General features: G+C 41.3%; 1 protein-coding gene across 1 annotated transcript in view; it reads right to left on the minus strand.

Annotated features, from left to right (window-relative positions):
- SPSB4 (splA/ryanodine receptor domain and SOCS box containing 4) overlaps nucleotides 1-26313 on the minus strand; it is a 96756-nt gene extending 70443 nt beyond the window's left edge. Inside the window, exons 1-2 of the mRNA XM_008931213.3 lie at nucleotides 26205-26313; nucleotides 20857-21001 (exon numbers count right to left, since the gene is read on the minus strand). The gene's annotated coding sequence lies outside the window, so the exon portion shown is untranslated. The remainder of the gene's footprint in view (nucleotides 1-20856; nucleotides 21002-26204) is intronic.
- Between the last annotated feature and the right edge of the window lie 654 nt (nucleotides 26314-26967).

The raw sequence follows: 26967 nt of genomic DNA on the forward strand, positions 1-26967 counted from the left end.
CACAGGCAGGGATACTTTCCACTACACCAGGTTGTTCAAAGCCCCATCCAACCTGGCCTTTAACACCTCCAGGAATGGGGTATCCACAACTTCTCTGGGCAGTCATCCAACCAATTCCTAATCCACCAAACGATCCATCCATCAAATCCATGTCTCTCCAGTTTAGAGACAAGGATGTCATGTGGGACAGTGTCAGATGCTTTACATAAATCCACATAGATTACATCAGTTGCTTTTCCCTGATCCACCAATGCCATAATCTTGCCACAGAAGGCCACCAAATTTCTCAGGTACAGTCTGTCCTTAGTGGAGTCACACTGGCTGTCACCAGTGGCTATGTGGAATGTTATTTTCTTTCTGGATCTTTCACTGTCCTAGAACCAGATTAACAGGAAAGGCTGCCTTTTCAAACAACTACTGTTCTACAGAGAAAAAGTATCACAGACTTTGTGGTGTCAGAGAGGGCCTCCAACTAGGAAAAGCCATGGTGAAAGAAGTTGCTACTCTGAGTCTCTACAACTGACCTAACAGTGCAGAACCTCAAAAAATTTCTTGTTACAAGCGCCAACAATTCCAGATATTTTTGACCACAGGAAAGTACTTTAAAAAGCCCACACTAGACTTCCTAATAGAGGTGTGGATAAAAATAAATCAGCTTTGTGCCTGTCTACAGGAGTCTCAACACAGACTGCGATCTATAAGCTCAAACACAAGGTCTGTATTTCTCAAAATAACTTCATACTCCAGTTCCCCCTGCTAAGCAGTCTTCCACAGGGAGTTTTCTTTTAAGCGGCATTTTATTTGTAACAATTAACTACAAACTATACTTCATTCTTTAATGTATTGGGTGAAAAGGGGGAAAAAAGACTGAAAGTTATTTGGAACAAAAGTGCACCAGATGCAAGTTTGATGGCAATAAAAATATAGTAGTAATAATCTTTAGGTGTACTGCCACTGAAATAAGTGTGTTCCAATTAATCTTTGCACAAAATCCCCATATTTGATATTACTGCAAAGAATCTTCAAGACATCTAAGTCTCCCACACACTGATTCTCCAATAGCTCAGGCAGGGCCCTGTTTTGCCCTGGACAAAAATGTGCTCCATCTAAATTTGGATCAGCAGTACTTTACACACAGAGAAAGCACATCAATAATTACAAGCTAAGCTCCAGCAACAGGTGTAATATATATTTTAAAAAATGCTCAGAGTTTTTAATTCTGGAAAAAGAAGACCCTAGATTGCATTGGGATATATAGATCACCTTGATTTCCAGCATAATAAAGAATAAAGGTAACATTTATAAGTATCTTTAAAAGTAAGGGACTACATCCAGTAAAAGAAGTTATTTTCCCATTGAGTTATAAAAACCATAATACACTCAATATGACCCAAGCAAATATTGGGAAAATTATTCTTTTTTCAACTTCATCAGAGCTAGACTTGTTTTTGTTTACCACATCCTCAAGCAAGCCACAGGAAGGCTAAAAGTAAGTGGACTAATACAAAGATCCTTTCAGAACCATTTGACATCTAACCAAGGTTAGATGGAGCCTAAATGAAAATTTGCCTTTATCAAACAAACTATCATTTACTACTGGAAAATACTTGGAAGTCACATACAAACCACACCACTATGTTGAATGTAAAACCATGTGGGATACTACACAAACACTACAAATAGCTTCAGAGGAGAAAAACAAGCCTTTTGGCCAACAGATTAATAAAGAAAAATAATATCTAAAGATACTAGAAATCCGAGGGGGTTTAAATTCCAGCCATTCTTTCAACAGACAAACTGACACACACAGTTTTCCCCAAAGCACTGTGCAGACACAGAAATTGCTACTAGAATCACAAGATCAGGAGCAATTGCGCATTTTCATATTTAGCAGGAACTCTGTTACAGTTTACAGTAAAGAGATCAAATATAGAGACAAGTTTGAAGGAAGTAATTTACACATTATGGAAGTTTAATGGAGCGTTAAAACCCAGAAGTTTAATAACGCTTCTGACTACTTGAATAATCCCCATCATGAACAGAGATCTTCCTCCACAGTGAAGGAATGAATGAAAAATATATTCAATTGCCCTACATATCATCTTCATCACAAATTTATGGTAAAGGGCTTTTTGTTACAATCCCAGTCTTTCCAGTTTCCCTTTTTTTTCCATCCCTTCCCCCCCTTTCCCTGTACATCCCTTTGTCAGCTTCTTTAACACTGGGAAGCCACATGTGGCTGAAAATTTTATCCATTTTTTAGCACACTTTAAGATTTTTATGTCCCCACGTGGCACTTCTAGAAAGAGAAGGATCATGGAAGCACACTCAACCCTCACCTTTCATTAGGTAGCAGATACCTGGTTTAATCCCAATCTAGACTAAGTAAATATCAAAACACATCATCATGTCTGATTAACAAAGTGTGCTTTGTTAATCAAGGGGAGCAGAAAAGGTAGATGTAGTGTCAGGCTCCTCACTGAAATTCTCTTAAGGATAAAAAACCAAAACACTTACAAACACAGATCCCAATTTCTGAAGCTACTGCATGGATTTAATGACAATCTGTGTGAGACACTGCAACTTCTGATACAGCAGAAATACTTATATTTATACAAAAAACTGCAAGACAGAACCAGAAAGACCTACAATTTGGAAATCAATGATTTGCTGAGCCAGCAGCTGTAAACACAAGAGCTGAGCCTGTCAGAGCTCTGGGCCGCCTCAATACCCAGCAGTCAATCCTCTTGGTGCTGCAGCTGGTACTCATGGGTGGGTTCTCCAGTACCATCAGAGTCTGTAGGATACATAGAAATTGATTCCATCTGAGGCCACTTTTCTGTGCTCTGAAAAATATGGGATACCATAACATAACCACCATCCTTACTGGAAAGGGAGGAGACAAGGAAAGCAAACAGATGGACATCGGAACTCTGTGCTACCATCTAATTCCCTATTTAACATCCCTATTCCTATTCCCTATCTAATGACACATGCTGCAAAGATAAAACCTTTGGGTAGGAAAGAGAATGCACCAGGTTACCTCATAAGGACACTGCTGGTACAATTAGGACATTTAATTATATTCCAAAGTGGTCCCTCAGAACAATTCCCTTGCTTGGGAACCACTACCTTAAAACGTTGGTCAGAAGAATACAAGAGCAGCCACTTGACTGGTGAGAATTTGGAGGGAAAGTCTTTGGTGAACTGTGCCACAGCTGCAGCCAACACAGACCCCCAACAGCAACAAGAAAATGCACCTTAAAGAGCTATAATGGGAACATGGCACGGGGTACTCCTGACCAAAGAATCCCAGGCCTAAAAGTCCCCCAGTCACTGTTCTGGCCAAGCCCTACATAGATACTTCAGCTACCCAGCTCAGGTACCAGAGGATGGCATTCAGAGCTGACCCTGCACTACAAAACCAGGCTCAGAAGCTGAGAGGGCATGTTCTGCTCTGCTGACAAAGGATTCAGAGTGATCTAAGCAGGGGGGAACTCTCAATACCAATAAAAAATAAGGTAGTCAGGCTCCATTCAATTGCACTGTGTAGAAATCACTGTGATTTATGACTTCTGCCAAGAACCAATTGCAGAGAGGAAAAAAACCACCCCTGTGTGTGCCTCTCATACTAAGCATACAGCACCTCATGTCTGTGCAAGACACAGGAGCAACCAAGGCTGCCTGCTTTACAGGGACACAGTACTGAAGGAATTAATTCCTAAGGCAATGGGAAAATACTACATGGGAGAACTTCCAAGTCACAAATTCTGCTTACTTAAGCTAAGCTGCTTAATCAAGTTAATTGAAGGCATTAAAAAAGCATCTGGAGAAGAACACATTCACCAACCAGTCTCTAGCCATTCCTGATCTGGTGTTACTTTTTCTGGGCGCCAGTTCCCCTACTGGCACAGCACAATCTATCATCAGCCATTACACTGATTACCATCCATTAGTTTTCCTAAGCACAGGCATGAAATTTAAACCTACTTTTGTAATTTATTTACAAGCTGTTCACATACTGAATATGAAGCGTACACGTAATGCTTCGTGTTAACGAGAGAAATGTAGCTGAATATTAGAGTCGCACGTTAAAGATTACCAGTAGAAATAATAATTCTCTTCACAAAGAATTGTCTATGGAATTTTTGTTTGGCAAGACAAGCAGGACAGAAGCTTACACTCTTTAAAATACAGCTGATTAATAAACAGTGGGGAAACAGGCAAGAACCCACGAGAATGACAAGTTTTAAGTATCAGTCCCATAAATATAAAATTCAATTAAAATGTCATTATAAAAAACACTGAGAACGGAGTTGGGACCCTTATTAAAAAACAATGATTTTCTTCCCTTCCATTAAGGCAGAGTGATTAAAATGAAAGATAATCCCCTTTATTTCAAAAGCTAATTATTACATGTAATAAAATTTCTTCTTGTACCACGAGACCTAAACACACAAATTGAATTCCAGCTAGACCATCAACCCACACATCTTTGCTGTAATAAAGTAACTGCTTGAATTTTCCCTTACAATCATATTTCTACAACAGACTATCAGGCTCAGCTTTGATTTGAGCATACCACATTTCTTACCACTGTGGAAACCAAGCACAGAACAGCTGTGGAAGCAAAACCAACTATATACAAATATTCAGACCAAAAAAAATTACATGCAAAAAATTCCTTGTGAAGACCACTTCACTGGGAACTCTGAGGAAAGTTATATTAAACTGACAGTTCGGCCTTGGCCTAAAGATTATCCAGAGGAAGTATCCCACACACATTTTTCACCAGAGGTATAAAAGATGCCTGCTCTGCACAGTTCAGATGCCTGCCCAAAGTGTCCATACTGCCAACCAGCAGTACTCCAGAAGAACTGAGCTGCTTGCCATGCTACTGCTTCCTACATTGTTAATTCAGATGTCTAAATTTAGATGCCAGCTTTAGCCAGTGATTTTCCCACTTCTTCCAACAGTCAAAACAAAAAGAAAACCATCTCTGCATTAATTCATTATCTCCATCCATCTGCTGAAGCAAACATGATGTCAGAACTCCACACACTGGAATTACAGTACACCAACAGTAAACCAACCTCCAGCTACAGGGTGAGAGAAATAGTCTCTGCTCATCTCCTGAGTGACTGCACACCGAGCAGCAGTTGCTGCTAAGTCACATTTCTACCCAGCCTTGGGCATAGCTCCCCCAAGTTCCTAAGTGTTTTACCACAGGGAATACATAAAGTCTAAAAATAAAGAGAGTAAAGGGAGAGGGTTGGCTTCTGCATTCATGAAGACTTCCTGCTCCCATGTCCTCTATTAGCAGGATGTGGGTGGAGTACAGCAGTAAAAGTGAACTCTCATCAGTTGCTCTCATGTCCCTGGAGTATCGATACATTTCAGCTTGAATTTCCCTTTGGTGTCTTTTTCCAGCAGTCAAACTGTGATGACCTAGCACATATGGATTTTTTCTCCCCTTGCACTATTATTCAGCATTGCTAGAAAGAGGTGTATTTGAGTAAAAATGAGCTGTTAATTCTTGTTACAGGGTCTAAGAGCAGGAAATACAAGCCAATTATCAATGCTGGAGGTGGTTCACTGAAACAAAAGAAGTAATTGTAAATCAAAAGACCACATGAATTCAAGGCAGCAGCCTCGTGCACTTTCTCCCATCCCAACTGCAGCTTACTGAGGTGAAGGAAGGAATGTTACCACGTCAGCGCCGACTCCTCACAGGCGTTTGAGCATCACAGAAGGATCTTGCAGCAACTCTGACAGTTTCTGACAGGTGCACCCTGCCTATGAGGTCTATTTTCACTCCCTGTTTCATTTTTAAATCCTGACAAATATTTAGGCTTAGTCCCTTTGGCAAATTAATCACCTTTTCTCCAGGTGCACCCTCAAGAACTCGCGCTGCTGAACATTCCCCTCTTTCCCTGTTCCTGCTACATCCACACTCCAATACATGGCTATCAAGGGAGAAATCTCACAGGCGAGCCTCTCTTCCATCTCTCCACCCACACATTTTGCTTCAAATACCATTAAAATGAACACCAAAACTTAAAAACAACAAGTACATATTCCAGGTCTCATGCTCATGCTTGTTTAATATATCTTGTTCTATTTAAACCTCAAAGGATAAGACACCATACAAGTTGTAGCAAATCCTTCCTGAGCACATTCTTGCATCTTTGGTAGACAATCATTACACTTACAACACTGCATCTTAGTCTAAACAAGCCATCAATGAACTGTGTGTAAGGTTTTCTAGACTACTGGAAACAGTTACATCAGCACTGACCAAAGTACAAAGGCATTCCTTTATTTTATGTTATAATATTTTAAATGATCAAAAAGCTTCAATGCATTATTTGCCTTTGATTACAAGAGATAATAGAAATCCCACCCTTTTTCTCCTAAAACATCAAAACCAAAGGACTGTATAAATATTTAGTGAATGATCGGTACACTCTGAATTAGAAGCGAGAATATCACAGAATTACCCAGATGTTAACAGCATCAGAGACTGATGGTACTGAAATGCAGGGACAGTCAGGTGCTGGCACAAACCAGATTTAACACTAATGTGCAGCAACGCAGTCAAAACGAGGTCAGGGTGGCAATGTTCCTGTCTTTTATACACCTTGATGTGTCATCGTCTTTACTTCAAACAACTTCTGTCATCTCTGAAATGCCTGACAACAGTTTTCAACAGCAACAAGGAAAAGAGTATTTTGACTTCTTTATGCTGCATCACAGTTTTTGAAAGAACGATGACACAATGCACCTAAACCTCCTTGTGGGGTCAGACCCCCAAAATAACCACCTGCACTCCACAAGCACGGGATGAAAACAATCAAAGGTCAGAATTTAATTTCTCAATAGTCTCAGGTTTAACACCTGCCCAGAGGTGCACTCACTGCTGGCTCCTTCTTTCCTGGGCAAAGGATGAAATAATGGCCCTGCCCAAGTGAATTAGCTGGAGCCTCAAAATATTCTCAGTCTTTGAAAGAGTTCAGCATGAGCTCATATCACTTACTGAGATCCTCAATGTAAATCCAAGTAGAGTAGTGATAAGCCACAAGGAACAGATACTCAGTTCCCCATGCAAATATGTTACACAAATCAGACTAAAATATCTGCAAGTACACCTTTACAAGTTAAATTAGGATAAACTTTCAAGATAACCAAACAAATGGAGTCGTTAAAATTTAATTTTAATGAGGTTTTTTTTAACCTCAACCAAGTGTCTCAGCCAGAAAATAACACAAACAATGCCATAAGGACCAGGCTCCAATTTTAACTCATAAATCCCCACTTCAGCTATACTGAATTTTAGGATCATTTGTAACTTGAGCCAACAATTCACAGAAATGAAATCAAACACAGGACATACTACAGAATTAAATGCAATGACATCACTGAGCAGAGAAAATAAGTACAAACAAATTAAACTTTATTTTAAAGCAACTATTCACTTCATAACACTACAGTTCTGCAGTCAAAAGCACATGACAACCTTTGGTGAGGAACAGAGCAGAGCTTATTTTAGAAATGGAGTCTAAAACATTTAAACTGGAAAATAAAGTTTCAAAAGTACCAGTACTGGTTCCCAGATTACTCTGTGCATCCAAACTACCTTTAAAGTAATTCTCAAAACAAGAAACCTTTTATAATTTTGCTAGTAACTTAGAAAATATTTAAAGCTCAATGTTCAAAATCCCCTTTATTTACCACTTAAACCAACTATTTCCTTGGCTATACAAAAATTTGACTGTCATGGTATTTTCTCTCCTGTCAAGTAACACAGTCCTTGTTGACAACATAGTGCATTTATTGCTTAATTTTGTGTGGCTTCTATCATGAAATAATTAGGAAATAAGCTCAAGATTTTGGAGAATTAGTTCACTTTTCAAAGACAGCAGCCAACTTTCTTTCAAGTCATTTTCATCTTTCCCTCACAAAACTATTTGTTAGAATATTCTTAGAGAAAAACAAAAAACCCAGTACACAGATCATGACTGTGCCTACAATCCGCATTTAGCGATTTCTGTGGACAGCACATTCTCAGTATAAAATGTAGCTGTGATGTAAATACTTTATGCAACAAGGCTTTCTTTTAAAATTATGACCTCCAACATGTAATGAAAAAAAAAAATCTATCCTTTTACTAGAGGCAATTAGTTTCTGCATTCATTTGAAGAAGAGATGGAGGAAAAGTAGTTAAAATTAAATGACAACTGAGTACCTAAGCCTTTCATCAGATTTGAAAAATCTCACTTTTGTCCATGTCTAAAGCCATGCAAGTGCTCTCACATGAAAAAGCAATTCTAAGCAGGTTGATTTTTAAACATTCAAGAAACACCTTTTCCAACCAAGGCTACATGAGGCTGTTGCTGCTGCTAACAGGTAGAGAGAGAGCTTGAATGGTCTCTAGGTATGGGCCTCACTTTCCCCTCTTACACAGAGCTGGGCCATATTCAGGTATCCAGCAGAAAAAACGCTGAAGAAATACAACAGCAAAGTCAGCAGCCAACAGTCCCTCCTGCTGCCTGCAGACAAAAGGAATCCCAGGATGTCCAGCCACTTCACAAGAAGTTCACTCAGCAGCTCCCCATCCTAGCAAGGGGAGGTTTCAGGAGCTGAACTGCAATCCAGACCATGGTTAGGTCCCAAAGCATGGACCTGTTTCTGTAGGAGGGAAATCCTCACTCTTCTGACAAGACAGTGTAAATATGACCAAATCTTTCTTCTCTCTCAAAATCTCTTTGCAAAATCTTCTTCAGGAGTTGTTACCACAGAAAGGCACAAGAGCAGACAAGTGCACACCAGACTTTGGCAAAAGGGTAGAGTGAGAAAGGCAGTGTAAGAACAAGCTTTTGGAAGTGTGTCTTTAAATGAAGAGAGCAAACTCAACTAAGGAGTCTGCTGTATGGCTCTGAAAGCATTAGCTTGCAATCAGCTCCAAGACAGATCTCATACATTGCTGAGCTTCGTGATGCACACCAAAGCTTACTTGTCGCTTCAGCCCCTGACAAATCCTCCAAGATAAAGTTGCTAAGTCACCCACACTCTGCAGTGCAACACAATAAAACCTGTCATCTGACACCAGCCATGAGCAGGATTACCCCATGATGTTCAATCCAAAGATACACGAAATAAGCATAGAGAAGCAAAGAATTATAGAGAATACTGCTCAGCATTGGTCTAAGTTCAAATGGCTTCAGTATGAACAGATTTAGGTCACAGAACACCTGTGTTTTAGCCCAGGCACCTCACCTCTTCTTCCTTAAAGAAGGAAACAATGTGTCCTTCATTGCCATGGCCAAACCACAGCAAATCATTCTGCATTTCGATTGCTACAGAAATTAGGTGCTGCACCACATTGGCCTCTGAGGCAAAAGTGACATCCACTTAAAAAAGACACCCCCCAAAAAATATAAATTTACATACATGTACATTTCAATAGGTTAGTACCTATTAGTGGAAAAGAAGCCAAAGGAAGGGAAGCAATGAGCTCTACACAGTACTCCTGATGGGCAGGCGCCCTCTAACAGAACGGAGGTAGACAAAATAGAGCCATCAAGCTTTAATCAATTATTGACAGTCAAATTGCAACTGCAGTTCTTAACCCAAAGTCGTGGTACCCTGTGAGCCCTGCTCTCTCAATCAGCACGGCTCCCAAAACATAAGCCACGTTTTCTTGCTCTCCTCTTTGATGCGTTTTTCCACACTGCCACCAAGGCTACTGGGGCACACTGTTCTCTTTAAGCTTTGCTTTCACATTAAATCTCTTCAGGGCAAGGATTTTTCCTTGATAGGTTGTGAATGCTACCGATTATACTGTCAGTTTTCCAAACACAACCCCTCCCCCCCCAGCCTAATTTTGTCACCATCCGATCTGAAGGACTGTGGGCTGTGGAGCTGTACAAGCAGCTGAGGCAAAGGAGAGGCATTTCCTGACATCATTCCAGATGTCACCTGAAAATGGGATTCAGACAGTACCCACCACTTCAAATACTTTAACCCTTGAGAGAGCCCAGGTCAAGCACACTGCACTGCTGTCTTCAAGCAACACTAGCTTGGACACTGTAACAAAATAACAAACAACTGTTGTTTTTTGAGAAACTTATCAGTAAACTCAGTATTCAGCCCTTTTGGAGGAGCACTCCCTAGTGTATTTGCAGTCTAGCACCAGTATTAATGATGCAAATGCACCTTTTCAGAGCAAGTAAGCAAAATGCTCCAAACAACCAACCCCCACAAACAACCTGAGCATAAGTCGACTGAAGTTAAAGAAGTCTGAAGACATGAACTGCTCTTCCAGGAAGCACGTGATTAACATCTTATCCTACAGCACAAATGCATGCCAGCTAACAGAGTTACACGTTACAAAGACAGCTTAAAGTCAGGCCTGAAGGCTGTGTGTGCTGCAGGGAGTGACGCAGATTCACTACCATGTACACAACGCCATGAAAAATAAGTGTGGGCGAGGTAGCTATCTGGTCTGGCAAGTTTCAACCCACAGCACATGTTTATTTTCAAACAGTAAGTCCAACAACAATAACTTCTAGAATTATTAGCAAATATTTAGCTACACAGAGCAACTTTACATAGAGTTTCAACTTCCAAAACTGGTTAGCTGTTCAGTGGGCAGGTTTAAGCAATTTCTTCATCACAGGAAACGGATCTATACTGGCTTAATAAATAGCTTAAATTGCCAGGACAACATGCGTGTATCTCCACTAGCCTCCAGTTGCACACTCATTGACAGAGCTCAGGGAGACTACACCAAGTTCACTGTGTCCATCTAAACAGAGTTTTGCCAGCATGGAGCCCTTCATCACTGGAGCCACAAGTCCAGGTTTGCTCCCTGGATGGCACCAGGAAGGCAGGCACCAGCCTCCACTCCTCTCTGCCATCAGTCTCATTTTGGTCTTCAGGATTTATCGAGTCCAGCAATATTTACGTCCACCCTCCACCCTAGGAGGATTGCTAAGAAGAAGACACATCTAGGTTTCCTTTACACGGATATTCTATTAAGAAGAGTGCATTTATCCTCGCTAACTGATGGTGGAAATAGAAGAGAGTATCAAGGACACTCAGCATTACCATTATTCAACCTGAGATTTACCAGCCTGGGATTTACCACTTTGAAGGCCTCAAATTTGCACTGAAGTGATGTTGCCCCAGCACAAAAAGAATCGAGTAGAGGGTGTCAGTGAGCAGCCAAGGAGGCTAAAGAGAGCAGACAGCTAAAACACAGCTGGCTTACAGACCTTGAATCTGGTAAAGGCATCACTCTTTCTACCCGCCACTTCTTGGACATGCAGAATTATGGGGATGGGACAGTTGAGTATCTAGCATGACATTGCTCTTCAGTATAGCCAAGTAGTTTTAACAATTAACATCTCAGAAAACCATGCAATGCCTTCTTCCTCAATTGCTCTCATTGTGTTTCAAATGTGTAGGCAAAACAGCTCATCAAAGGAAAACTCTCCAGCTGTCTCAATTAAAAGAAGCCAACTCAAAGTAACCATCAGACGGAGTCCTGTAATATGGCATCAAGTGCCACTATGAAAATTATCTTCCTTCCCCCCAATAAGAGGTCAGTGTCTTATACACAGAAGAGGAGCAAACAGTGATTGTGAAGGAAAATGAGACAAGAATAGCTTCCTTGAATTTTTCTTGGTACATGGAAAATCCATTACGGGAGTTTACACAGCAACAATGAAGCCTGACAAGTTAATGAGCTGCTGCTTGTGGAGTCACCGGAGAGATGGCCCATCGTTCAGGAATTCCTATGCTGCACAAACACGAGTCATAAAGAGGACTGTAATTTGGTCAAACCAAAAATCCGAAATTCTGGTTGTTTCAAGAAACAAGATATCTGATTATTAATTCTCCTGCAGGTTTTCATGCCTCTATTAATAAAAAGAAAAAAAAAATCTCACAACTCTGAAAAGTTCCTGGTAAAAAGGTGGCACTGCTTTGTTATTCCCCAGCCCCAAAGCCTGTTGAGCAGGAAACCCGGTGTTTCAAATCTGGCTGCAGAGACATTTGCAAAGACAAACACACTGGCAGGATGGCATGGGTGTGAACACAGGGCTCTCCGAGCCTACCAGCACCAGTATGTACTTCCAGAGCAACACCCACATGAGGGCCTCAGCAAGGCACAGAACTGTGAAGTTTTATCATCCTTGTGATGCAGAGAAGTACCGGGCCTCCCTTCAGCCCTGGCAGGGACACTGAGGCACAGGACGGTCATCCAAGGACATCCAGAGTCAGCAGCAAGACACTGAGGCACATTAGCTACCAAGGAAACCAGACTTACATGACTAAGGCCAGTTATAAAACTTCCGCTTGTTGTTAAGAGAACATAGGGTATCTGGCATTTCTCTGTCAGCAGCACCAAATAATCTCACAGCAATTTGATATTCACGTCCCTGACGGGCTCCTTTAGTTACAGAAACAACATTAAAAATGTAGCATCCTTCGAGATACCCTGCACGAGACAGGCCAGTTTCAGCCATAAGCATCAAGAGTAACTCTATGGGGCTATTTTTTCTCCTGATAAGCTCTTTTGCAACATGGAGATACCTTATCAGGGATTGCTTCTGTCACCGGAAGGCAAACAGAGGACTGTGAAAATAGCAGGTATGACTTAAACACCGAAGGGCTGTAGTCTACATCAAACCAGCGGCTGAAGTGGTAGCTGGCCATCTCTCTATATAGGACATTTCCCACCCTGTAGCAGTCTACACTCTAAGTCCTGGGCACAAAGAAATAAATATGATCCGCTGCCAGCACGGACGCTGCCACATCAACGCCGAAGCCTCTCCAGGAATGAATGAGGCTGCGAGGGCACGGCGTTCAGCTCCCCTGCCCTTGGTGGTTCTGCAGGAACAGCTTCCCACCAGAGACAGCAAACCCCACCGCCTGGCTCCGAGTTCTCACAACTAACATGAGGGCAAATTCAGTCAATACCTCCCTTTGTTGAAACACAAGTCTCGCATACAAATTCAGGCTTGTCTTGACAAAGGTTCAGCTTGCCTCTTACTCGTACAGAGAGGACAATTTAGTATTTCAGATCCGTCTAAGTTGAACTGAGGTCTGATTTTTACTGCCTGAAAAAGCATCAAGTAACCACTGTAAAACATTAGCTTGTGGCAATCGTTAGGCAAGAGGTTTTGCTTTCGCCAGCGCGAAGTTAGATTAATTCAGCTCACAAGAAACGTAAATCTCTAGTCATTCAACATCTAGAAAGAATTCTAATATGTAGCTCAGGAAACTAATTTCTACTGTAAACCATTTCGTTATAAACCAGAAAACGGTGCACAAGTGTATTTCTCTACACACCAGCTTGAAAACCAGCAATGCTTTTTTTTAAAAAAAACAAACCACAAACGCGTCTCCACACACGGTCCAACAAAACACAGAATTCCCACGAACTGAAGAATTCACCCACCGCAAACTTACCATAAACCCCCGGCACAGCACCGCCGCCGATCCGCTACGCCGGCAGAAAAGGGAATCCCGGGGAAAAGAGGCGCGGATCCCAAGTAAACAAACTCGGGAGCCCCCCGTCTCCCCGCCCGCCGGAGCGCGTGTGCCCCGCGCCCGGGAGAGGCTGATCCAGCGCCGCCTTCCCGCGGGCGCCGGACGAGCCCTCCGGGGAGGGAGCGGAGGCGAGGCGAGGCGCCGCGGGCGGGCCGCCGGGGGGCTGGGGGCTCGCTGGGGCTTCGCTGGGCTGCGCTCGGCTCCGCCGGGCCGCCCGGAGCCCGCCCGGAGCCGGGGGCGGCGTGCTGCGGCGGACTCCGGGCTTTGTTAGCGCGCTGCTCCCCCTGGGCCGCCCGCCGCCTTCTCATGTTAGAGCCGGCGCAGCTGGGCAGCGCGGCGAGCGCGAGCCCCCTCGCGAAAGCCGATCCCGCTGATCTCATCACCGCGGGTTACTAATCCAATGACCGGGGAATTAACAGCAGATGGCGACGCCCCTTCGCCCCCGCCCGGTCCGGCCCGGCCCTCGCGGACGCCGGCGGCAGCTCCGGCAGCTCCGGCACCGCGGAGCGCAGCCCGACAGCGCCCGCCCGCTCCCGCAGCGCGGCCGGGACGGGCGCCCCGCAGCCCCCGCGCTGCCCCCGCGCTGCTCGCGCGGTGAAACTCGCCCTCGGACACCGGCAAACTTTCTTAGCAGCGCGCTCATCCGCCTTCACTGCCCGCACCCCTGCCCGCACCATCCTGCCGCAACCGCCGCACCGTGCCGGGGCGGACCGAGCGGCGGCTTCGCACCTCCAGGAAGGCACAGCAGCGGCTTCCAGCGTGCCGCTCTGCCGGGGAAGCGACGGGCAAATGAAATGCCCGAAGTCCTTCTAGCGAGTCCCTGCTGGCGTCTCATAGTCTGCGAGGGAGAGCCGAGCGGGAGCCGGGCAGGGATGGCACACGGGCTTAGTGCCGCGCATCGGGCACTGACATGAGAACTAAGCACACACGTTCTTGGGGGCTTGCAGGGGGAGAGGAGAGGATTGCATTACTGGTCTTTGTAAGCCACGTACATGCAGGTGAAACTCTAATTACACTTTTCAATGCCAAAACCAACCCCACGCTTCTAGATGAGCTTCAAGTCTTCTACAAGGCTACAGCAAGGCAAGTCCTGTCAAACCGGTGCAGGTTACAGAACAGTCAAAAAGTGAACACTTCCATCACTGCTCATTAATATCAGTAAATAACAACCTAAAAATCAGGGGTTTCTAACCCTAATAAGCTCTGGCCCTAAACCAACCTCCCCCTCTCCCTTTGGGAACACCAGCCTAGGTTCATACAGATGTTGTGTTTTCCCTCTCACACGTACAGCACTTGGGTCCATGCTCAAGGCAAGAAATGTCAGATGCCGCTACTCGTCACATTACAAAATTCCTACCCCAAAAACTAGATTATCCACTCTTAGAGACCTTAGACCAGTCCATAAAGCTGACATAAAATAACTGTCTCTTCCAGGACAAGACAATAAAAACTTAGAGAGGTGAAGAACTTACATTAGTAAGTAGTTTTCCTCAAATTCTCTTCTACCTATGCATTATGCTTCTGGACATGGAGAGGGCAAAGTTTTCCTCCCCTGCGCTTTCACGGTGATACCTATTTCTACATTATTTTTATTTCTTTTACTAAAGTCTGCAGACAGACTTTTAGCAAAGAACTGAGCCAGACAAGAGAAATACCCGTGCTTAGACCATAAAAAAATAGAGAGGAAATTCTGCAAATTCTTTGAGAGTCTTCAGTCAAGAAATCCTCAGTACGAGCTGCAGTAAAACCGGCTGTGTGTTTCACACATGCCATGTAGGCACAAAGTGTCAGATAATGGCAGCGCCCCTTCTGTGGAGACCTAGAGGTGCCTCCGGGGGTCAGACACTCCTGAAACCTTATAATATATTTTAGAAGAGAGCACTAAACTCCAGTTCCTCTCCAGGCCCTGCATACACAGCCATTTGGGATGTACAGTAGATAGAAAACAAAGGATGAATGGGAGTTTTCTATATGCTCAACAGTTCTTTAGCCTAGAAAAGGCTTTCTACTGCTTCCCATTCCCTCAGGCAGTCTTTGTCTGGTTTATATATACACATACATGGAAGTCTTGACATGAGTAGTCGTCTGTGCTCTTGCTAGCAGACAAGTTACTGAATTTAAATCCTCTTCTTGCATGTGAGCAGCAGCTAATATCTGTTCCATGGCACTCCCTGGGGAGAGGAGCCCTAGAATGAGCAATGTCTGAACAGAGTCAGTGGGCCAAGTCTGTGCCTTGGAGAATGTTTTGCTTTCTTTTCCTCGGTTTTTAACAGCCTTATTTCTCTTACACACTTTCCCAAAACAGCAGAGTCTCCTAACACTTCTTTTGGCAGCAAGCAGTGTGTTTCCCAGCGTAAGATGGGATGTGGTCCTTCGTGCCTGTGCCAAGCTTGATGCAAAAAGCAAACTTGGAAAGACCTTCTACATGGTTTGTAATACTAATTCTACAAAAGAAGATTAAAGAAATCACATTGGAAGTCAACCTTTGTATCTTTTCAGCCAGCTTTAGACACATAGGTCTGAAAAGTGCACAAAGCGGAGATCAATCAGGGAGCACAGAATTTTGGGAACACACTTCATGTGCAAATGTGAAAACACTTGAGGGTGTAGAAAGTGTCATTTTGATTAATGAGGGCGACAACATGCTATTTGTATATAGATGAGAACATAAAAGAGTAGGAAACAATCACATTTTAAAATATTAACACAATTTTGAAACAGACTTTGAGCATGGTACAGATACAGCCAGTTCTTTTGAGCTGATCTCACACAAGACCTGGGGAGGAGAGGAAGAGGTGCATGTTTGTGTAACATTATGAACCTTTAAAGATAAACTCTGTAACGCAAAACCAACAAAATGGACCATTTGGTAGTTTCTGGAACTGCACATCACAGGTGGCAGAACCCAGGCTGTATCATAAGCATTGTGCATTACTCAGATTCTCTGAAGTCTTCCACTGGTTTGAAATTACCTCACAAAATAAAAATCACAGTCCGAAAGGAAATCTTAAGAATAATATACATTGTACTTGACTGGGAAACACCATGGTTAGGTGGTGAGGGGCAGGTGAGAAATCTTCTGCCTCTCCAATCACCTTGGAATTGCTGGGCAGACAGTTGAGAGTAAAAGCTGTTCACTGCTGTCCATGAAACAGTAAGTGCAGCTGAGAAAAAAAGATGAGGAAAAAGAAAGTTGATTTAGATCAACTAAATCTTTTTGTGCAAGTTCCAGGTAAAGGTAGAGGGGAGAGTTGAGCAAGGCCACAAAGAAAAGGTTATCAGCTGAATGGACAGTATGGACAAAGCCCACCTTCAAGTCCGTAAGACAGCACAAATATTCAACTGAGGTTTATCTATTGTAAAGAACTATGCTCCATTGTATCATATTTTCCATTTATCGTGCCTAAGGGACCCATATTATTTCTAACAGACCTCTTAGGTACAGCAATACTAAAGTCATCATGCCTACAGGGGAGCCAACACTGAGAATTATGATGAAAATCTTTGTTTTAGATATTTGGATATTTTACATAGTTTGGATATTTTAAATATCCACAGGAAAATATGTGACCTTAGCTATAGTTGTCCAAAGTCCACAAAATTCCCACTCAAGATGTTTAAACCTTAAGAGTATTCCAGTCCTAAATCTCTGCTTCCATGAATGCTGGACATTTGTATGAAAGTATCCAGAGAAACACAGAAGCACATGCCTTTTAAAACTTTTCATTCTGACCTGGCCATACACCAGAAGCCATGAATTTGGACTTTACCACTCCTTGGAGCCTTCCAAAACCATTAACCAGGAACCTAGAGTACGTGCATCTCCTAATGAACTGACAACTTGCTACTGAGACTGAGATGTGCTTCCATAGGCCGTTGGGCAGAGGTTAGAATTTACCTTCTTGGAGTTCATCCCCCTAAAACCACAGTGACAAAACCCCACAGAGATTAGGAAGTCAGCACTTGCATAAATGTTTCATTAGTTCAAAGATTCCAAACAGAGGATAAAGATCCTGCATACCCCATTTGAGAAACAAGGATGACATTCAGAAATACTTAAGAATGCAAAAGCAGCCTATTTTAAAATGTCAAAAGTCCACCTATCCAAAACCAGAGCTATTCACAGCCTCAGATGTATTTCCGAAGCTTAGTGTGTGCTTCATGTCCTATAACACAGTCAAGTCTCTTCCCCAAACACATCAGATAAGGGGAAAAAAATCAGACTACACAAACACAATGCTCTCAGGTAAGAAGAAAGCAGCTTCCCTTTCCTTTTCCTCAGTGTTATCTTCATCAGAGCTCATGGTCTCAAGGACTATCTAAAGTAGCTGATTGCTCTGTGGAGCTGGTATTCAAGTCATTCCCTCATGCAAAATTTAGTGGGACATAGACCAACTGTAAGTTTCCACCAACAGAGAAACAAGACAGTCCAAGGTTTTTAGGGAAGAGTTTTTTCTTTAACACTGTAATGACTCTTTGGCCTGTGCCAGTAGCAAACAAGGAAGGGACATCTCAGAAGATGCAACATACTCAATTCACAAACAATGGCAAAAGTTATTACTGTACTAAAAACAATCCAAAACTCATTCTGCTTACTTATTTAAGGTTCTGCACAACCTAAAGGACAAATTCCAGTGGTTAAATTGCAACACAGAAACCTCTGTCTGAGACTGATCTCTGAGGAGGCAGTTCCTGTTTGGGAAGCCCAGAGGGTCTGTACCTCTACTGGCTGCTGCAGTCCAGGACATACAGGAGTTTTCTCAGAACTTGCTTCAAAACTATATTAGAGCCTTTTAGTCATTACAATGCCACAAACCCCATCAGAACCTGACTGGTGGCTGGTTGACATCATGAGAGTCTGTGGTCTCCACTTTGAACTCCAGTAATGATTGTAATCATCTTTAGCAGTGGCTTTAATTTTCAAGTGGTATTACTACCCTGCACTGTCTGGAGTATGTTGCAACAATCATATGCAACTATAGGAAGGTAAATTTCAAACACAAATTTTCCAGTTGAAAGAGATGGATATAGAGTCTGGGATGATGGCTGTCACAGGAACACCTCAAACCAAGTCAGTACACAAGACTGCTGATGCTGTCCATAATGTTTTGCAAAAGGACAGTGACACAATGAGTTTGGGGTGCAAGTGGATCCTCATTAGCTCACTTAAGTCTCTTTGATGCATCAATACCATCTCAGCTTGGTTTAGACTAAATCATGTCTGACCCAAACCCCCAGATCATTTGGTCGGTTCAGCTGCAACGCATGTGAAGGAAATTCAGATTAGATGTTACTGCTGTTTCTGCTAATATTGGTACTTGTTCATTGGGACTGTGAGAGAATAGGTCTTTGTGGCCTCCCGTGGGAAAAGGTTTGACTCTGTAGTTAGCAAGAAGTGACTGCATTCTCCTATCTTTTTCTTTTAATGCGAATACATCCCAAAATAATTACTTGTGGAAAGCCAAGAGGTTCATAGTTCGGACCACAGGCAATTTGAGTGTGTAAAACCACAGCACATTAGCTGTTCTTTCAAATCCTGTCATGAGCTAACACGAGTGGGTCTGTCACCCAGACTTCTCCACTATGTATTTCTGGAAATGTCAGTAATAATAATATATTTCTCATACATAGCACCCAGAAATGTTTTAACTGAAAAAGACTGCTTTTGTTTCAAAACTGCTTTCCTAAAATGCTTGGTGGGTAACTTACATAAGATTCCAAAATGTAACTATCAGACAAAGGAAGAGGTAGGTCCAAAAAAAGATCGTTCTCTTTGAAAAGCCAGAATTTATCCTGCATTCTGCTTTACTTCTGGAAGAGAAATTCTGCATTTTCCAAAAGTTTTGGAAGCTGTATCAAAGACAGATTTATTCACATCCTCCCAATAAAAATACATTACTGCTGTTACTCAGCACATTCCAAACATTCACCATCGTTTTATCCTTTATTTTATAGGTTTTCATATATATATATATGTATAAAATATTAAGGGAATGTTAGATACACCTAAGAGTTTTACTACTTCATAATCTTACCTCCTATGTTAAAAAGCCTGGTGAAAATTACTACTTCTAAAAAGGTTAAAAAACTGTTTAGATGTTAGAAAAACATGTATTAACAACACGCTTCAGAGAGCTAAAAAAATTTTACATTGACACATTTTTTCATCATGTTAAAACCTAACCAAACAAAAGAAATAACCAAACAAAAAACCCCACAACTTTGTTTTCCAACCCTGTAATACTTACTCAAAGATAACATTTAAGTCTGACTAATATCAGTGTGGACTCTTTTTTTGTTCAGACTGACTACCAACATCTGAAACTTCAGGAAACTCCATCTGAAACTCTCAGGATTAATCACATTTTTCTGTTCCCTGATTTGAAGGGCAGAGGAGAGGGAAGAGAGCCTCAAAGGTTTTCAGTTATTGCCATTGGAAATTTCTGGGAATATTCTAGCAACTGCAAAGTCTTCTTGAAAGCATTTTGTTTCAGTAAAATTACACTGCTAAGAATTCTAGATATCAAATATGGCCCATGTGAATTCAGAACATACAAAACCAAGTCTGTATTAGTTGCTTAGCTGCAATAATCTAGAAAATAGGATTTAAGAAATATTCTACTAATTCTATGATATGTCAACTTCTGCAGTGCTTGTTTCCTCAGCAAACCCAATAAGTAGTTGTAATTTATTCAGCTTTACCCCACACCCCCCTTCAAGATTTACAATGATACATATCTCCAGCAATTTTCCCCAGGAGATCTTTTGTTTCTTCAACTTGAAAACATCCATTCACATCAAAAGCAAAGTCAGTACAGTTTATTATCCATTAGACAATTTGAATATGATTCTTCTGCTAAAGGCTGTGACTGCAGGCAGCCATCTGGGGTCTGAGCACACAAAAGGCTGTTCGGAAGGGTGTGCTCTCAAAAGCACCACGGGGACAGGGGAGTGTGTGCCTCACAAAGACACACAATTGTCTTTGGTTTGCTGAGGGCTTTTTTTTTTTTTTTTTTTGAGGGTGCCATAAGCATCTATTCAGAGAATTAAGCATGAGGGAGGCAGCGCTCAGATGGCAGACGTCAGCTCCAGCAAGGACAGATGGTGAACAAAGGTGAAAAGCACACAAAGCGCGTGGGCCAGGAGAGCAATTCCACTCCTCCCTCAGAACCTCTTACAGCCCTTGTGACATCCTATGCTGTGAAGTGAAAGTGTGGCCCTACAGGGCCACTTTCCAGCAACTTACAGTTATCTGCAGGCTCTCTGTTAATATCCTCTGTGAAGCATTGGCTGCCCTACCTGGGACGATGCACAGGGCTCACAAGAGAGATACCATCTCTGTGGAGGAAAACAACATGGACTGCAGCCCAGATACTGCTCTGGCTTATTGTTCATCAAGGGGAACGAATCCCACTGACTCTCTTTTGGAAGAGAAGCTCAAGGTCTGAGGAAACAAAGAAAACAATCTCATTATTTAACTCACTCAAAATATACACCTGAAAACCCTTATTCACTTATATTTCATTCTGTTACAATTGATTTAAAGGTAGGGTCCATAAAGTAACAAGCAGCCCTCCAATAGAGCTTTTTCTTATGATGATTTATATGCAGTTTATGCAATGTCAGATATACTACAGCATACATTCCACTGCTAACTAAACTCTGAAAGACTAAGGGTGCTTGTAGCCCAAATTGTACTTCTCTAAAATTAAAAAAAAAAAAAAATGTTTTACATCATATTTATACAACAAGGATATAGTGACTCAACAGGCAACAAAGCCCAGATATTTAAATTAAGAGCAGAAATGCCAGCAGGAAAACTGAAAAATCGAAGAGATCATAGGTCAATTCAAACAAGCATAATCAGTCTTCTGATATGGCACAATTCTTGCTGAAATTGTAAAATACTTAAACTACTGCAGTTGCTGCTATCTATGAGAGAAGAGTAAGTATTTTTTCCTTTTGTAATATTCTCTCTCTTAAAAACATATAATGAAATAAAAAAATGCAGAGGCACTTGCATAAGTGGGTGCACAAAACAACCTCCTAATTTTAAAAAAAATTACTGTGGTCTGTCTTTCTTCCTATTCTGAGAAAGAGAGGAATATTTAAAAGTCTTGAAAGACTTTTCTTGTTTTGTGGAACGTTGCCCAGGCATGGACACGTTCAGCATCTTTGGGAAGGTTGTCACTTTAGACTCTGAAAATTGATCCATGAACAAATAGTAGCTCTTTGTGGATTAGCCCATCTGTCTGCCAGATGGGGGGAAAGGTGGTATTGTACTAACAGCTGCTCCAACAAGTTGTGCTGGTTTTGGCTGGGATAGAGTTAATTTTCTTCATAGTAGCTGATATGGGGCTATGATTTGGACTTGTGCTGGAAACAGTGTTGAGAATGCAGAGGTGTTTTTGTTACTGCTGAGCAGTAATTACACAGAGTCAGGACTTGTGCTCCCACCAGCGAGTGGGCTGGGGGTGCACAAAGATTGGGAGGGAACACAGCCAGGACAGTGACCCCAAAAAAACTGGAGGGAAGAAGGAAGGGGGGAACATTCAGAGTGATGGTGTTGTTGTCCCAAGGAGCCCTGCTGTCCTGGGGATGACTGAACACCTCCCTGCCCGTGGGAAGTGGTGAATGAATTCCTTGTTGTGCTTTGCTTGCATGTATGGCTTTTGCTTTTCCTGTTAAACTGTATTTATCTCAGTCTACAAATTTTGTCACTTTTACTCTTCTGATTTACCTCCTTCTGACTGGGGGAGAGTGAGCAAGAGGCTGAGTGGGGCTCATTCCCCAGCTGGGGTTAAGCCATGGCACAAGGACAGCAGATCATGGAAGAACAAGGATCATGGAGTAAGGTGAGGAGAGCTGTTATTCAGGAAGCATGTAAATTTTGAATGAGATCAAGATGAGCAAATTTAGAAATGTGTCACTACCATATCAGCACAGAGAAGACACAAGGGAACTTTAAAGATGTGAAAAAGAAATGAAACAAAACTATGCTAATTTATTTATGGAAAGAAGGAAAAACTATTCAGGACTAATATAGAGTCACCTTTGTTATGTGCAATTTTAGTGTAAAGGCCCCCAAACCTTGAGAACCAGGATTTCTTTTGTGTCTCTATCACAGCAGAGCTCCAAACCTCAAAAATGAAAATGAAGTGCGTGTGCAGTCAGAGATCTGCTTTGTTTTTTCACCTTTGGAGTTACACGTTAAGTCATCAATCAAATGGTCCTGTTCATATGGATGTAGCTAAGAGCCAGGCAGAATTTTCATTATGTCAACCTACTTTTCTTAGTAGTTAATGCTACTGTCCGTTTTGTTTCTAAGGTGAGTCTGCTTCCCAAATTTTAGTCTTCATTTAGCTTGAGACAAACTCTGATATGCTATTAAAACATCCTACAAGCCAATTAACAGCTTGAGTTTCCTTGAATTCATGGAGAGGAGAGGACATTTAATGGAAACTGTGGAGAGCGAGAGTGGAAAAATTAACGTTTTTCTGTAGTGGAATTCAAATAAGGACTTTGTAAACTCTAATTTCCTTCCTCCCTCCAGTTACTTGGATCAACACATAGCCTGCAACACAGCATTCCTGGTTACAAGCTATTCAGTTCTAATTAATTTCTTCCTCGATGCCATGATCCAAAGATTTTAACAGCAGAACTGCTTGTTGGTAAGGAGTGCTGTCACATACCTCACTTGGTGACACCAGGAAGAGCCAGTACACGAAACTGGAGAGACCAAGAGCTCTTTGAAAGATCAACAGGTTTCTATCTAAAATAGTAGTTGCATGGTATTAAGATTTCACAGTGCTGAACTGCATGCATTTCAGCTGTTTTCACTTCTCTAGAAAACGCTACTTTTCTTCTATGAGGGAAGAAAGCAAAGCAAAGCTTGAGGACACAGTCACAGGAGGTGATGGTGGAGGGTGTGGAGGGAGATTTCACTGTTAGTTTTAGAACTCCAGCATTCCCTGTTAAAACCTGACACTATAGAGGTAGAGTACTCAATCCTTCCCTCCAGAAATCATTTGGGAACACAAACCTCTCTTCCCTAAAATGTTTTGCCATGGGATGCTGAAGGCAACCATGACTGTGGAGTGTCAGCACCATCTGGGGCATCACCCACAGGAGTTTGCCAGTGGGGCAGGGAGGAGAACAGGCCACTCTGGAAGCTCTGTAATTGCATGGTAGGTGAACTGTAAGTCAGCAGCTCTATCATTAAGCTGTAATAATATTACTGCCGTGAAGAAAGCTCGGCTCAGGGATTGAGTTAAATTGTATGTTGTCAAACTGTGTTCACATTGGAAAATAAATGAACTCTAGTTCAAATGAAACTTCCCTTAATCATACCTCAACATTACCACATGGTTAATTAGAGGCTTTTTTTAATTAAAAAAAAAGTTATTTAATAGACAAGATAGCAGGCTTTCAGAAGTTATATATATGCACCTAGTTATTTATTATATAGCTGATCTCCCATCCATATAAATTGCTGCTGCAGTTGCCACACACTTCAAAAAGCTTTTAACTGAAGCTCTTTAGATCAACACAAAGAACTCAACTTTGACAAGATCCTTTACAATTTCCTTAGGTTTAAAAAAAAAAAAAGTCACACATACAGGATGCCTAAAGCTTTTTTTTTTAAAAAAAAATACGTCACACTCTCAAAAATGTATTCAAAAGTCTAAAAGATGAAAGGAGGAGGATGCTGCAGAAAAACTAAAACCAACAAAAAGCACGTTCAGTAAAGAGGCACTCGCCAAAGCACATTTATTTAAAGTGAACTCTGTGAGCAGGACTGTGTATTGTTCAGCTGGAGAGCTTGGAACTGTCTCTCACGTCAGCAAACTCCCGAGGCAGTGACTCATGTCTTCCCAAGAGTGTGTGTCTGGCTTCGGGTTTTTGCAGGGGGCGTTGTATTTTCTTTGCTTTTGGCTTTTAAGAAGCAGGTGTTGGTTTTATTATTTAAATAATTGCTTGTTTGCTTTTGAAACATTTGAAACCTTGCTATTGAGACATGGGTACATGTGAATGTGTTTCTCTCTGGACTGCTAGATAGTTACACTCGAATGTGAATGGAATAAGGAACTCTTAAACGTTCTCTTTTTTTGTTTGTTTGGTTGTTTGTTTTTCTGAAAGTGGATCCAGATAGTTGAAAAATTAAAATTTAATTTTATAAATTCGATACATTTAAATAAAAATTAAAATTTAATTAAATTTCATTTAAAATTTCATTAAAATAAATTTTATACATTTAATTAAATACATTTAATTACGGCATTTCTAAATGTAGTGCAGCTATATATATTTACAGATTTTCACTGCAGAAAAGGGTTTGTTTACTAAACAAAAAAGTGTTGGTGTTTCTCCTGAAAACAAAACAAACAAAACCACAAAGTAAACAACAACTCCCACAAAAACATAAACATCCTAAGAACTAAAAACAACACCCTCAGAAATTCCAAGTAAGGAAAAGCCCAATTCAGATCTACAGATTTTTACCAAAAAAATTACAGAAAAATTTTTGATTCCTCAGTTCAAGATAGTATCTTTATGAATTTCTAAAATTAATGTTAAACATATCTATCTATTAAAAGTTAACTAAATTAAAGATCTGATTAATTATGTAACAGTGAGATCATGAGGCATGTAGCTTGAAAAGTTGATGGGAAAAAAAAATAAAAACCATTAATTGTAGGACCCTTTATAACCAATTTGAGCTACAAGAAATGGAAAAGTAGCCAAAACATAAATAAAAAAACATAAATAAAAACCATCCCTTAGCCAAATAAGGTATCAGCTTTTTTTCACTGCAACATAGCAAAATGCAGGCTCTAGAAAATCACGTTATGGAAGCAGATAGATTGATTGATAACATTAATTCATGCTGCTGACAACTGAACTTGTAAATTGATGTAGTGTTGCTTTGAGAATATGGAAATTAGAAAAGAAAAAAAAGAAAATCAATATTTGGTACAGGTACCTGAAATATGTTAAGAAGCTGATTACAATTCAAATTTATTTTTAGGGCCCCTTAAGCCATTTCTACTTTTTAAACCAAGTAGAACTGCAGATATCTCTATTTAGTACTATCTTGCCATAAAGGAATAGCTCAGGAAAGATACTGGAAAAAACCAAGCTGATATGGAAATCTATTATTGTTCTTTTCTTAAAAAACACAGGAATTAATACCTGTTAATTGCATTAGCAAATCAGCACAAAAACAATGACAGGATTAACTAATCTTCAAGACAATGTCCCAGAGTTTTAATTGATGTAAAACTCCAGTGGAATTGCAGTTGGGACATACTGAGGAGTCTCAGGCTGGGATCTCCCTGTCTGCCCACTCCCTGTGCCAGCAGCACTGCAGTGCTGGCTCCAGCCAGGAACCTCCCCAAGGTCAGCAAGGGACGAGGCAGAGGCAGAAACCTGCAGAAAGTCTAAGGAACATGTGCTCTCTCCCACCCCACAATCTATGAATCTAAGGAAAAGCAATTTAGCTAAGGCTGAATGTTGCTCCTCAACACTTTTAAGGACAAACCCCTTTTTAAGGACTAGTTCCAAGGGCAACAGACAACAAAGAGATTTCCAGAAGCGTGTTCTCATTACTGCTGCACTTCAAGCAAGCCAGGAAAGTCACTGCTGACCTTGAGCCAACAGAGGAGAGTAGTCCTGTGAAGTCTTGTAAGGGAAAAATACTCCTTAACAAAACAACCTGGAGGAAGCTCTCCACGTTTCCTTTGCAGTCTGTCCCTCCAGGCCTCTTCTGCAAAAGTAAAGTTCTCTCTAAATAAGGAAATTGTCCTGAAATTGGTTAAATGCACAATCAGATTCTCTCTTAGAAGACGGTAATTCTCAATGTATGAGTTACCTACACCTCTTTGAGCACCTCACCAGGTAGATTTTCTTATAGCAGAGCAAAAAGGATCAATTTAGTAAAACTATTCAGTGTTCTAGTGAACCTAATCCAAAATAAATAGTTTTAGTAAAATGGAGGAAAACCTTAGATTAGGACCTGTTATTTTAAGTTTTATTTCTTATTTTTAAAAAATTAGATTAACATGCATTTTCACACATCTATCACAGAGCCATATATCCAGATTAAAAGTTCTACTGATACCTAACTCAAGCTTTCTGTGTCAAATTTTTATGTTTTGGTGAAAGTTTACAAAACTACTACAAAGTGTCAGGACAGGTATTTTTAAAACTATTTCCTTAGTCACTGTCAGGCTGTTTTGTTAAGTAGACTCACTTTGAAACGAGTGGCAGATTTGCCATGAATATGAGGAACATTTGTTTGCACGAGTATTGTTTCATTATGTGATGAAAATTCTGCTGTGCAGAAAACAGAAGCTAATCACAACTCACTACACGTGGGGACACCGACAGCCACTGAATAGACAAAATCTA

The sequence above is a fragment of the Manacus vitellinus genome, unplaced genomic scaffold, assembly GCF_001715985.3.
Source record: "Manacus vitellinus isolate BGI_N305 unplaced genomic scaffold, ASM171598v3 scaffold_49_pilon, whole genome shotgun sequence".
Lineage (NCBI taxonomy): Eukaryota > Metazoa > Chordata > Aves > Passeriformes > Pipridae > Manacus > Manacus vitellinus.